Raw genomic sequence first — 13,010 nt, forward strand, 5'->3', positions numbered from 1 at the left:
GAATTTTATAGTGAGTTTTTCTGTCAGAAAATATTAACCTTCATTTATCTATGCTTGAAAATGATGCCAGCCATCCTTCAGGATGCTTTCAAAATAGAGGTCTTTAAATGTATGTGTAAAGCTGCCGTTGCACTGGTTCTTTTGAAATGAATTTTTGTGAGTGTTTTTTAGAGCTGGCAAGTTCTAACTTCCTGTTTTAGTGTGTATATAGATGTATACACACACATATGTGTATATATTCATAAGTATATCTATATCCCGTATGTGTATACTGTTTTTATCTACTGTTTCTGTAGCTGAAATAAACTGACTTGAATCTGGTGAAAGTACCCATCTACTTGCACAGTTCTACGTAAATGTAAGATACTTGAGAGCAGTTGGTATTAATTTTTTCAGTTAAGAATTAATGTAGAATTACATTTTAAAAACCATTTAAATTTCAAAATAAGCTGTTAACTGGCTTAAAATTAGAGAAAATACTTCTAGGAATTTTGCAGTTAGCTTACCATCAAAAGACATGGATTATATAGTTAGTTTTATTTAAAGGGAGGTGAATCAAAAGGATAATGGACAAATAAACTTTTAAGTCTTGTGATTAAATCTGTAGATTCATGAATACTAACAGTTCGAAGAAAGGATATTGATTTTAGAGCTGAAATTGCAAATGGGAAGTTTTCTGCTTAGCATAAATGAAAATTCTTGAATCTTAAAGGAGAAATAAGCTTTTTTCCTAAATTAACCCTTGCATGGGATGGCAAATTTATCTAATTATTTTCAGTAAAAAAATGATTCACTTATTAATTCTAATTTATTTTGATTAATGGGTTCCTGAAACGTTTGTAAACTTTCTAACAAAGTCATCACATTATTTTAGAACACTAAGTGGGCTGAGAGATCATTTATTATCTGATTACTAATGGTCAAATAATATTTGTTTTTATAATAATACAGATGCAGATGGAAAGATTGTTGTGTTTTTTTTTTTAATTTTTTAAAAGTTTATTTATTCACTCAGAGAGAAAGAGAGTGCACACAAGCAGGGGAGAGGCAGAGAGAGAGGGAGAGAGAATCCAAGCAGGCTCTGCACTGTCTGTGCAAAGCCCAATGTGGGGCTTGAACTCACACACCATGAGATCGTGACCTGAGCCAAAGTCAGATGCTTAACCGACTGGTCCACCCAGGTGCCCTGGAAAGAGTGTTTTTTAAAAAAGAAAACCTTGAAAGAATTTAGATTTTAGTTGTCGACAAATAGACAGTGGGAGGTTATTGTTTAAGATGTAATGTTTTTATAGCTGGCTTGTGATGATTTTAAAAAGACACTTCTGTGAAACCAAACAGAACTTATGATTCACAAATAAATATCCCACTGAAATTAATGGTTAGTTGAAATCATTTTGGCTATAAAGGATACACTTCACCTCAGTTACAGCGTTATGTAATCTTATTTGCCTACCTTTTTTGTGATATTAACTGCCTTCCTTATGATTGGCTTTAAAAGTAACTTAGTACTCTAAGTGCTCTTACATGTATTGTCTCATTTGGATCCTTGGCATGACTTGTGAGGGAGGTAAGGCAAGTATTTTTATCCTTATTTTACAAGTGGAGAAATTGAAGTCAAGAGGTAGCTGCTTAAGGAGAATAGGTCCCAGTCTTTTAGCTCCTGAGTTTATACTTTTTTATATATGTTTAGTACATGTAAAGTATGCTCAATAAGTACTTGTTGGATGAATTAGCATAAAGAGTTTTCATCATAAAAGCAATAGATACTTATTAAAGATTTACCTAGAAATCTTTTTTTTTTAACTGGAAATCTTTTTAATAAACTGATATCATATTTTATTGGCAATTTAAAATCTGATCATAGACTTGGTCTGAAGCAAGAAGGTTTTCTAAAGAAGTTTATGTCCAATTTTAGGGACGTGTAGGGAGAAAATTAAGAAAAGCTGTTTATTTTATCAAGAAAGCTAAAAGGGGAAAAGGAGTAAAGGAAGGGCTGTGATAGAACTTTAAAAGGGGGCGCTTTTGTCAAAACAATGGAATTTAAAGCAAATGGACTTGCAAATATTTGTTTCTTGAATTTTCTTTAATCTTCTATCTTTCTGAGTTTACTTACAGAATTTATAGGTAATACTGATATCTTTGTTTCTCCTGTAGCCATTTGGTGGATTAGTCGGACTTGTGGACAGAAAAGATAAAACATGGTGGAAGTATTTATTTGCTTAATATTTGATAGTTTCACTATCCCTGATAAAACTTGTTGTTTCTTAACTTCTTTTATTAATGCTAATTTCAGCTCTTGTATTATAAGACTTTAGACTACAAACACTTAGCAAAGCTGCCTAGTTAAATGTGGAGCTTATTTGGAGAATGATTTTGAACATGGAAGGAAGGGGCAAAAATAGATAACCTCAAAACAAAGTTAGCTGCCTTTGTTCCCAAATTCCATTATACTTTCTACATACTTATCTTGAAATACTTAGCAGTAGACCATCTTTTTGTGTCTCTCTTACTAAAATACAGATTTTTTGAGGGTATAGATTATGGCTTTATGTTTTTTGTCAGGTAAGAATGAAACCAGGTATTTTTTGAATGGATGAGAAGAGAAAAATCAGATATGCCAGTGGTTATGAGTATCTGAGAGGTTAATACCAGCATGCACGGTAAAAAAAAATCCTGCTTTATATGAAAAAAGAGGAGGTTGTGAGATAAAAGAGATGACCGGCATCTGTCAAAGAAGTGAATTCAAATGATGCTGTATGCAGATCACAAAAATGGCAGTAGTTGCCCTTGGCTCTTCCCTGAAAGTTTCAACGGTATAAATGCTGTCTAGAGTCATCGCTAACAGAAAAAAAATTAGCCAAAAGATCTGATTATCTTTTCAGAAACATTCTTGCAGATATTCTATTTTTATCTATATAAATGTCTATTCTGTTGGATATGGTGGTGGGGAACTGAGGCAGGCAGGCCCTGCCACTCATGGCAGGTTATATGTCCTCTAAGCCTCTTACCTTATTGGTAAGCTGGGGATAATAATAGTACTTCCTTCACAAGGTTAACATGAGGATTGTTAAATAGGATAGATCAGGTAAAGTACATAGCACACATTTACAGGAAGCTGTCAGTGAAATGTTAGTTATTACAATAAGCAACACTCAACAGTTTTTGAGCTACATAAATGGAATTTCATCTGATTCAACCTAATATTCCTGTCATGTTTTTCTGTAATTTGTGTTCAGATTTTCACAGAATAAACTTCCAACCCTTTATATGTCAAAAGAGACTAGTTTTCACTTAATAGTTTTCTGAAAGGAATGAATTATTTTAGATGGTGCTCTGAAAATGTCAGTGGTCCCACATTTTTATCCACTATTTTAAAACTAACCTTATTTATGTCAACATGATGTTAAGAAACTTAATTCTTTATTTGCACTCATTGAGGAGTCTGAACAATTTAAGAATTATATATGTAGTAAAGCTACTGGAGAAATTTACTACATATATTCTGACTTCATAGTTTAAAGTTGATCAAACAATGCTGTGTCCGTGGCGGTAAAAATTTTGCAGTTCCATCTATATAACATGATGGTTTTTTAACTACCAAAAAAGAAAAGCATGATCCATAATTGCTACAAAATATTTGCTGAGAATTCTAAGTGTTCACGATTGTATTTCTACTTCTTATACATACTTGAAGAGAGAATTTAGTTTTGACCTTAGAAACAATTTCTTTAAGTCAAACATTGACAATTTAATAGATTTCAATATATTTCAGGGAACATTAAATCAATATTTAAGATTTTAAAATAATTGTTATGTTATTTTGATTAACATTTTTTGAAATAAGCACATTAAAAAAAATCAAAATTTGTTTTCAAGTACAAAGTGGTGAAGTGCTTTTGAATGGGTACCACAAGGTGGCAGGATTGCATTTTTGTAGATTTCTTTCTGCTTTGATGTACTGCAAACCCTTGGTTATCTAACATCAGAAGTTTTCCATGTGACTAACTAGTAAGCATTTTATATACCAAAACTTTTAAACTTTAACTTTTCTGGTGGAAAACTTTCTAAACTACATTCCATGCTTTCCTGAATTCGTAAGCAGAAGAATAAAACGTAGCCTTTATCAGTGAGCCATTTGAATTCCAGTTATTGGATGGTGTTACGATGAGGTGATAGCTAAAGGTGGTGTGGAGGAGATGCGGACTGGTCCCAGCAGAGACTGGATTTTGTGCTCTGAAAAGCTGTGCCTGACGTCAGCTTGCTTTTGGCTCCTCAGCGTTTTTCCTATTAAAGTGCAATGAATCATGTCAAGTGCCAGACCCTGGCGTGGTAAAACATGATTGTTTTGTGCAAAATTAAATAGCAAATGAAGGCAGACATTGCGTTCTTCCAGGGGGGGTTGTAACAGGTTGTTTGAGAAAAGGAAAATAAACAGCGAGGCCTTGAAAATTCGTCATCAATGGCCCCGCTGGCAAAGGTAGCCCCAGACAGTGAGGAATAGGATTCTGTAGTTATGAGCAATATTAAAAACCAATGTAACTGCTTGTGTAGCAACTTTAAGAAATTTCTCTTATAATTTAGACTCTGAACTGTTTATAATTTTTACGAATGAGGTAACATTGATTACGAAAGATGTGTCTAGGCATCGGTGCACTTCCCTGGTAACTCTTCTTTTTTTCTGATCTAGTTATTGGAGAGCTCTTCCAAGGCAGTTCGTGTCTTTGTTGGTGATACAATAAGCACTGGGTAAAATCTTCAATCCCTTGGACTTCTCAGTTCCTTTCTGGATGCTGCTTTTTGCCAGAGGCTTTCTCTCCCCTCCCGTGTACTTCCAGGTCTGGAGTTGTTCTGTGAGTCTGTTACACAAGACTGGACTGTGGAGAGGTTTTCTTCTGGATTTCTTTCCTTCATTAATTATTTGCATATTTTTTGAATCTTTTAAAAGAGATTACATAGAGAATTCCTTGGATTAAATATCAGAACGAATTACTTGGACCTCACGTAAGCACTAAGAAAGCAGTAGCTGAGCTCTACTGAGTAAGGGGAAAGGAAGAGAACGTGGTCTCTAATAACAGCCCTGTGTTTCTCTGACTCTCTCAAATGTTCATCTATCTGCCTGCCCCGTTTCCGCTCTCCAGAGTGATTATCACCTTATGGAGGGTTGTGTTTTTTGCCTTCATCTTTCATTCAGCTCTTCTGGGGTAACCAGAGACCTCTTGCAAGCGCTCCAGAGAAGCCTCGGAACTGACTAATAAATTAGCTCCACCTGAAAATGGATATTAGCCCATAGACACTTGATCCTTCTCAGTTCTCCTTCGTAGTAACAACTTGTTTCTTTTTTTTTTTTTTTTTAAACTTATAGTAGATGAAGAAGTAGATGTATCAAGACTAAAATATATATGGTTAAATTGCCCTAGCTTGTAATTTTAGTATGTATGCATTTTCTTCCTGGCAAGGTACTGTATGTTTTAAAGTAAAAATAATCTTATTCAAGATTTGCGAACTGGTTTTGTGGATTATATAAAAGATTCATGCCTTAAGAACAGGCCGACCCCTCCCTGTGGCCTTGGGGCAGTTTTGGTGTAATGGTACACTCTGAAACTCAATTAACTCTAACTTTGAGATTACCTGAAAGATCTGGTGCAAGAACTCAGCCAAGTTCACATCCTTCGACGTGCTCTGCAAAACGTTTACGTATTAGCAAGCAGCTCATCTGAGTCTGTACCAAGTCTGGACATTTAACGGTAAGATAGTTTGAATCTCACTAAAGGGATTTAAAGAATTAGCCCACAATTTAAGTATTTTTCTCATCCTAAATGTGGTTTTCAGATCTATTTAATTCTTGTTTTGATGAAGGAATTTGGGCTTTAAAAATAAGGCATTGTGGTTTAGTTTTTTTAAAAAGAAGTTCAAGTTGGTTAAGGGGCAGTTGGTTGCAGACCAGGAATGCCAAGCTAAAGGGTGGGGTTTTATCCTATAGGTAGTGTGTAATCATTAGAGGACTCCTAAGCGAATGGGTGATGGGCAAGAAAGGAAAGAAAATTTTAAGAAATTAGCCTGGAAGGCAGTATACAGGACGAATTTGTTTGGGTCTGGCTGAATACAGATTGGGGCCAGGTTAACCAGATGATATGGCAGTAATCTGGAAGTCTTAACGATACGGGTCCGGATTAGGATGATGGCAGTAGGAATAGAAAAAGAAAAGGCAGAGATATTATCAAGGAAGAATTGATAAGACAGCAAATTGCTAAGTGTGTTCAAGAAGAAACTGTTATATAAAATTTCTATTTTTGTCAAAGGCAGAAGTCTTAGACATAAGCCCATCTTCTACGGGAAAACTATTTCTGTACATTTAGCATATTGCAAATTCTTCATAATAAAGGAGATAATGCTACTTGATTTAGAGCCCAACAATACAAAAGATACTGTTGATTTTGAGCCTGATTTTGTAGCATGATACGGCTAAAAAAAGACTTTGAGAGATTATGGTGTAGTGCTTCTCAAATCCTGGCAGCCTCAAAATCACTTGGTTTGTTGGGGGTGGGCTAAGTGTTCTAGGGGCTGCAGAATGTTGTGGGTAGGAGCACAGACTATATGTAGGTCTGCAGGCTTTGAACCTGGATCCACCCTTTGCCATGGACAAGTTATTTAACTTCTCTGCCCCAGTTAACCATTAGGGTCGTTGCAGGAAATCAGAGGAAACATACAAAGTGCTTAAGAGACTGCCTGACACCCTGGAAATGCTGACTAGATGGCCGCAACTATTGGTATTTGCTGGGTATATATCATTTCCTGCCTCTGGAGATTCCAGTCCACACCTGTGACATTGGACTCAGGGATCTGTATTTTCATAATATCCCTTCCTGTGACTGATCACCAGGTGTGAGAACTTGTTGCAACTTGCTTTTCTACCTCCATAAAATAGGACTGGATTTAAACCACTCTGTGCATTTTTTTTATCCTTTATTTTGACATTCCAAACATGGCCATGTTTGTAAATGGTATGTGTTACTATTGTAGCATGCTCTATCAGGAACTCCTTTTGAATAGTTGACCTAAATCCCCCTGGAAATTCCTCCGAGCCTCCCCCACCCCCGTTTCTCCCCACTTTGTCGCCCCAGTGGAGTTGAGGCTCCTAGCCCTTATGTTCCAGCCCTATGCGCTGCCTCTCCCAGAGATGGAGATCAGCGCTCCTTGGTCTTGGACTTCACACTCCAGCTCTGCTTATTCCCCATCCTGCCTGTGCTCTCAGATAAATCTGTATACATTGTACTGGGGAAAACTAGTATGGTTAAAAACATACAGTACCTTTGGGGCGCCTGGGTGGCGCAGTCGGTTAAGCGTCCGACTTCAGCCAGGTCACGATCTCGCGGTCCGGGAGTTCGAGCCCCGCGTCGGGCTCTGGGCTGATGGCTCAGACCCTGGAACCTGTTTCCGATTCCGTGTCTCCCTCTCTCTCTGCCCCTCCCCCGTTCATGCTCTGTCTCTCTCTGTCCCAAAAATAAATAAACGTTGAAAAAAAATTTAAAAAAAAATACAGTACCTTGCTAGTCTTATTGACTAATTACAATTGCAGAGTTTTTAAATGCATAAATTATATCAGGTTTTTGTTTTTTTAAGTTCTTCTTAAGACCTATTCTCCAATCCTTTGATTATTGCTGGTTTAGTGGTTCTTAGCCCTGGCTTCGCATTGAATTCACCTGGGGAACTTTTAAAACCTAGCGGGACTGAGGACTCTCACTGATCGATTAAATCAGGATGGGCCTGAATATCTGTATTTGTGAAAAGCTTCCCAATCGACTCTTAAGGTTCAGCCCAGGCGGAGGAGCGCTTTTAGGTCTCACCACCGTCTGGTCAGACAAAGGAGTGCTTAAGCCTTCTGAAGTGAATATAGCTTCCGGGGTCTGGCAAGTATTTGGGGCAGGGAAAGAGAAAGGGTCTGTAAGCCTCTTCGTGTCCACCTGTGTCTGGGCTTTAGACCTTTGTAGATGCCATGCCCAGATTGTTCAAGGCCCTCTGTTACACTGTCTCCTAGAACTGTAAAATTTTCCTTAATAGTGCAGGCATTCCTTCTATGCCATGATATGTATATTCCTAAAAAACCTCATTTTGCGTGCAAAAAATAAGACAGCTTATGGAGAAAACAGAGTTGGGGCCAACCACTCAACACTTAGGCAGCTTTGTAACCAGAGCAGGGAGGGAACAAAAAATTGATACCAGCTCAATATAGCTGGAAGCTCTCATGGTAGATCTTAAAAATACACACAAAAAAGTAGAGTGAAATGCCAGCAATATTTTAATTAGAGCAGAGGCGGCAGGTGCTAAGATAACGCAGAAGAAATGAAGCTCTAAGCCAGTGGGGCTGTGGTGAGGCCGGTACAAGAGTCAGCTAAGCTGGCATAAGCTGAAAAGCTGCACAGAGCTGGTGGGGGGAGCTCCTGGTGGAGGGCTTGCTTTTAAGTTTCATTAAATACCAATGAAAGGGCTCCTGCTGCTGCTATAGCGTGCTGAGGGCTTTTTCTTTTCTTGTTAAAGGTTGCGATTCACTGGATGTCATGGCTCCTCTTGTGTAGGAAAAACCCCAGTGAATCAACAAAATATTTGTGTTATCCTGACATCATATTTTCATTTACTAATCACTTATGAATTAATTTGCCTTCCAGAAACACATGCATGTTAAAGCAAAGTGGACTATATATCACAATTTGTAATCCCAGACTGCTCTGGCACACATCTTGAGTGAGGCCTCTCTTTCCCACTAGAAAGTAAGCTCCCTGAGGTCAGGGACTGTGACTGTTTCGATTTCTGGTCCTTGCAGGCATTTGCTGAATGAATGAATGACTCGGGTAGAACTTTTCTAATGAAAGTGGTGGGAGCAACTAGAGATAGGAGCATTGAGTATGCTTTTGAAAAAATTTGAAACTTGAAAGTGAATAACCTTATAGAAAGTTTGGTAAGTAGAGGAAGAAATAACCTCTGGTCCTCTTCTGTAGTCATACTCTAATATTCTAATACTCTAATGGCCTTTTGAAATATATATTCTGTTAGTTCTCTATTGTAACAAATCATCCTAAAATTGAGTGGCTTAAAATAGCAGCAAACATTATCTTACTCCGTTTCTAAGGGTCAGGAATGTGGGAGAGGCTTAGCTGGACAGTTCTCACTCGAGGTCTGTCATGAGGTTACAGTCAAGATGTCAGCCAGGGCTATAGCCATCTGAAGGCTTGGCACTGGGCTGGAGACTCCACTTCCGATATGGCTCACTCATGTGGGTGGCAAGTTGATGCTGGCTCTTGACAGGGTGCCCTTAAATCCCTTGCTACGTGGAATTCTCCATAGGGCTGCATGAGGGTCTTCATGACATGGCAGCTCGCTTCTCCCAGAGAGAATGGTTGAAGAGAGAGTAAAGCAGAATCCTTGTGACTTAGTCTTAGAAATCCTACACCGTCATTTGTGCAGTATTATTCTCAGGTGAGCACTATTTATTATAGGAAAGGACTTTTCAAGGGCATGAAAACCAAGAGGGGTGGACGATTGGGGACCATCTTGAATGCTGGCTACTGCACATACGCATTCATGTTGATAGGTGTCATCATAGGTCATGGATAGTCTATTATCTTTTTGTTCCCTTAACATTAGATATGTATTTTCTATGTTGCTTAGTTTCTATTATTTTTTGTTGAATAACTCCCTAGTTCCCCTTGTTTCTAAACATGTGATTATAAAATATAATATACTTAATTTTTCCCCAAACTCAACTTAGCAGACATTGAGTACTCCCTGTGTACATAGATAAGCATTTTAAATTTGCCAGTGTAGGGGTGCCTGGGTGGCGCAGTCGGTTAAGCGTCCGACTTCAGCCAGGTCACGATCTCGCGGTCCGTGAGTTCGAGCCCCGCGGCAGGCTCTGGGCTGATGGCTCAGAGCCTGGAGCCTGTTTCTGATTCTGTGTCTCCCTCTCTCTCTGCCCCTCCCCCATTCATGCTCTGTCTCTCTCTGTCCCAAAAATAAATAAACGTTGGAAAAAAAAAAATTAAAAAAAAAAAAATTTGCCAGTGTAATCTTGCATATATGAAAATGTAAACTATGTACATACATATAAAATATCTCAATTACGGGTACAGTAAGCAGTATGGAAAATGACTGATTTTTCTTTTTTTTCTTTCATGATTTAATCTATTCTGGCATTGTTCTCTGATAATTACTATGATTGGATTGCACGTAAGGATTCCTGTAAACTTCTTCTCCTTTATTATATCTTAAGAGCAAATGAATATAAGTTTGCAAATATAATTTTTTTCATTAAATCCTCTAATCAAATGCCACACATTTAAGGATTTAGACGTATCTTTTAAAGGCCATTAAACTTTTTTTTTAATGTTTATTTATTTTTGAGAGAGGGAGACAGACAGAGTGCAAGTGGGGGAGGTACAGAGAGAGAGTGGGAGACACAGAACTCAAAGCAGGCTCTAGGCACCAATCTATCAGCACAGAGCCTGATGTGGGGCTTGAGCTTGCAGACTCATGGACCTTGAGATCATGACCAGAGCCAAAGCCGGCCATTCAACTAACTGAGCCACCCAGGCGCTCCTTAAAGGCCATTTTGAATGAGAGAACAGTTTTCTTTCTATAAACTTCCTAATGAAATTCAGTAGTTAATCTGAATTTATTCTCATTGACCTATTTCTGAGTTCAAGTGTATAGTGTTCTTATACATGGGCTGTTTAGCCATTGTAACTTTTAATTAGAGTTAGAAGTGTAATTAGAGTTAGAAGTGCAACCAGTGTGTGAGCTGAAGTTTGGCTAGGACTACTGTTTCTACAATTCTGGGTAGACTGAAGATTAAGGTATGTCAGAAGCTTGAGAATATGTGAAATGACCTGAATTTGATTTATAGTTCTTAGATCATTACCACTCTTCAAAGAAATTTTCAAGGACTTTTAAAGTGAAATTCTGTAATTTTAGGAAGTCACATATAGTTTTATATCCATTTATACTTCTTTCCTTAGGCTTATACACAGATGGTGAAGTCTTTTTTATTAGTTTGTCAAGTAAAATCGACCCCTTTGGTCTAACACTTAAGAAACTTAGGTGCAATATTTTCTTGTATGATCAACTTCAGTTTTAGGATTAGTTGGAGGAAGGTTTAAAATTTTTAAGTGGATCTCTTTCCTTGAAAAGAGTGGCATGATTTAAATTATTTTTTAAGTTTCTCAAACTCTTAATAAGTAGAACATGCATTATAATTACATGTTGACTTGCTGTTTGTACATTATATATCTTATACATAGGCATTGCTTTTCAAAGATAAATAAACAGAGTTTCTAAATACTTCCAGACATATTCACCATCTTAATGGACCTGGCATTGTATTGCATTAGTTTGTTTCCTTGTTGCTTACTCTCTTCCACTCTAGTTTTATAACTTCTTAAGTTACTTTTTGCCCTTTTGGGGCTCTCTCTAATTCTTTATATCCTCTTTTTTCATGTGGAAATGGAGGCTATATCAAATTCTTTAAACACCCGGATAAATACCATAAGTAGAGTAACTTCTAATATCTTGTATCTTATACTAGACTTTTAAATTCCATTTATCCATCTTTATATGACAAGATTTGTGTTTATTTGGCTTTTTGTGTTGTACTTGTGCTCCTTCATTTGCAGGCTTGTAAATGATCCATGGGAGTAGACGACCCATCTAACTAAAAGTAGTGTGGGCCAGAGGACATCTGGCACATTTGCTATAAGATAATCACAAAGAAGGACTCAGAAGGCTTGCTGGAAACACATCATTACTACTTCCTTTTGTTGTACAAAGTCTGCTCTTATTTTCCGTAAAAGATTAAAGGAGGCCATTGTGATGTAGCGTTTACAGAGCCATATTTTCTACTAGGCAGGACCTTTCTAAAAATGCTTGTATGCGAAATAAGTGTTTGATGTTATATGACTTGAACAAAACAAGGTGCTTAGCTAAATGATAGTGATTGTTCTTGTTATTTTGCTGAAATAACATCCATATGTATGTACGTGGGCAATCTAGGAGTCACAGTTCTGGATTATTCTTATTGTATAATGGTTGCTGTGTAATTTATATACTTATTTGTTACAGCGATAGAATCATTTGAAATGTTGATTATATTTTGATAACTTGGCTTCCTTTAAAATCACTCCCCAACCTGCTTAACTGGTTAAGACCCTTTACCAGAATTTCTTCCTAGTCTCTGCTTTTGCCCTTTTCCTTTCAGCCTTCATGCTGTATCCAGGATCACCTTTCTGAAATCCAGAACATTTGCCTGTAGGAACGCCTTCAGTGTCTGCTCCCATCTCCTAGAGGCAGGGTTGATATTTGGCTGGTTTGCACTAGTTAGGTAAAATTGGCTTTTTATAACTGGCATCTATTCTGGTGGCCTGGAGCTCATGTGTTGTGGGGTAAATTTCAGATTCTTGAGCAGTGTTTTCAAGATTTTTGGATAATTGAAGGATTTCTGGATACTTCTGCATCCATTTTCCACCATTCTATAATTATTTCAGATGGCCCTACTTCTGGGGCATCTTCCACAAAGATACTTTGCCCTTCTGCCTATTTTGGACATGCTGTTAATTTTCCTTGAAATATTTTCTCTTTTTCTGATCTAGTGATGTAAGATTATTCATGAAGGATTTAATTTAAGAGAAAACCCCTTTGTAAAACCTTTCCTGACTACCCAACGCCTACAATACTCCCCCTGTCCCCTTTTGCTTGTTGACCTCTTCCTCTGCTTTCTTTGGTTCTTGCAACACCTATCATACTTATTACTTCACACTTAAGTTATTTCTTTAGTGACTACCTGTGCTAAGCACCGTGATAGCCCCAGAGTCCGGGAAGGGTGGTAGATTTGCAAGCAATAATTACAGTGCAGGGGAAAGAAATCGACTTTTTGAATGAGACAAACCTGAGTTCAAATTCCAGGTCTGCCATTTAACAGCAGTGTGACAGTGGTCAAATTAACTTTGCTGGTCTCAGTTTACTCA

The 13,010-nt window shown here is 37.5% G+C and overlaps 1 protein-coding gene across 2 annotated transcripts in view; it reads left to right on the forward strand.

The window, feature by feature from the left end:
• Positions 1-13,010, forward strand: part of TSC22D1 (TSC22 domain family member 1) — a 133,333-nt gene that overhangs the window by 94,642 nt on the left and 25,681 nt on the right. The window lies entirely within an intron of this gene.

This window comes from Prionailurus viverrinus, chromosome A1 (assembly GCF_022837055.1).
Source record: "Prionailurus viverrinus isolate Anna chromosome A1, UM_Priviv_1.0, whole genome shotgun sequence".
In the NCBI taxonomy this organism is placed as follows: Eukaryota; Metazoa; Chordata; class Mammalia; order Carnivora; family Felidae; genus Prionailurus; species Prionailurus viverrinus.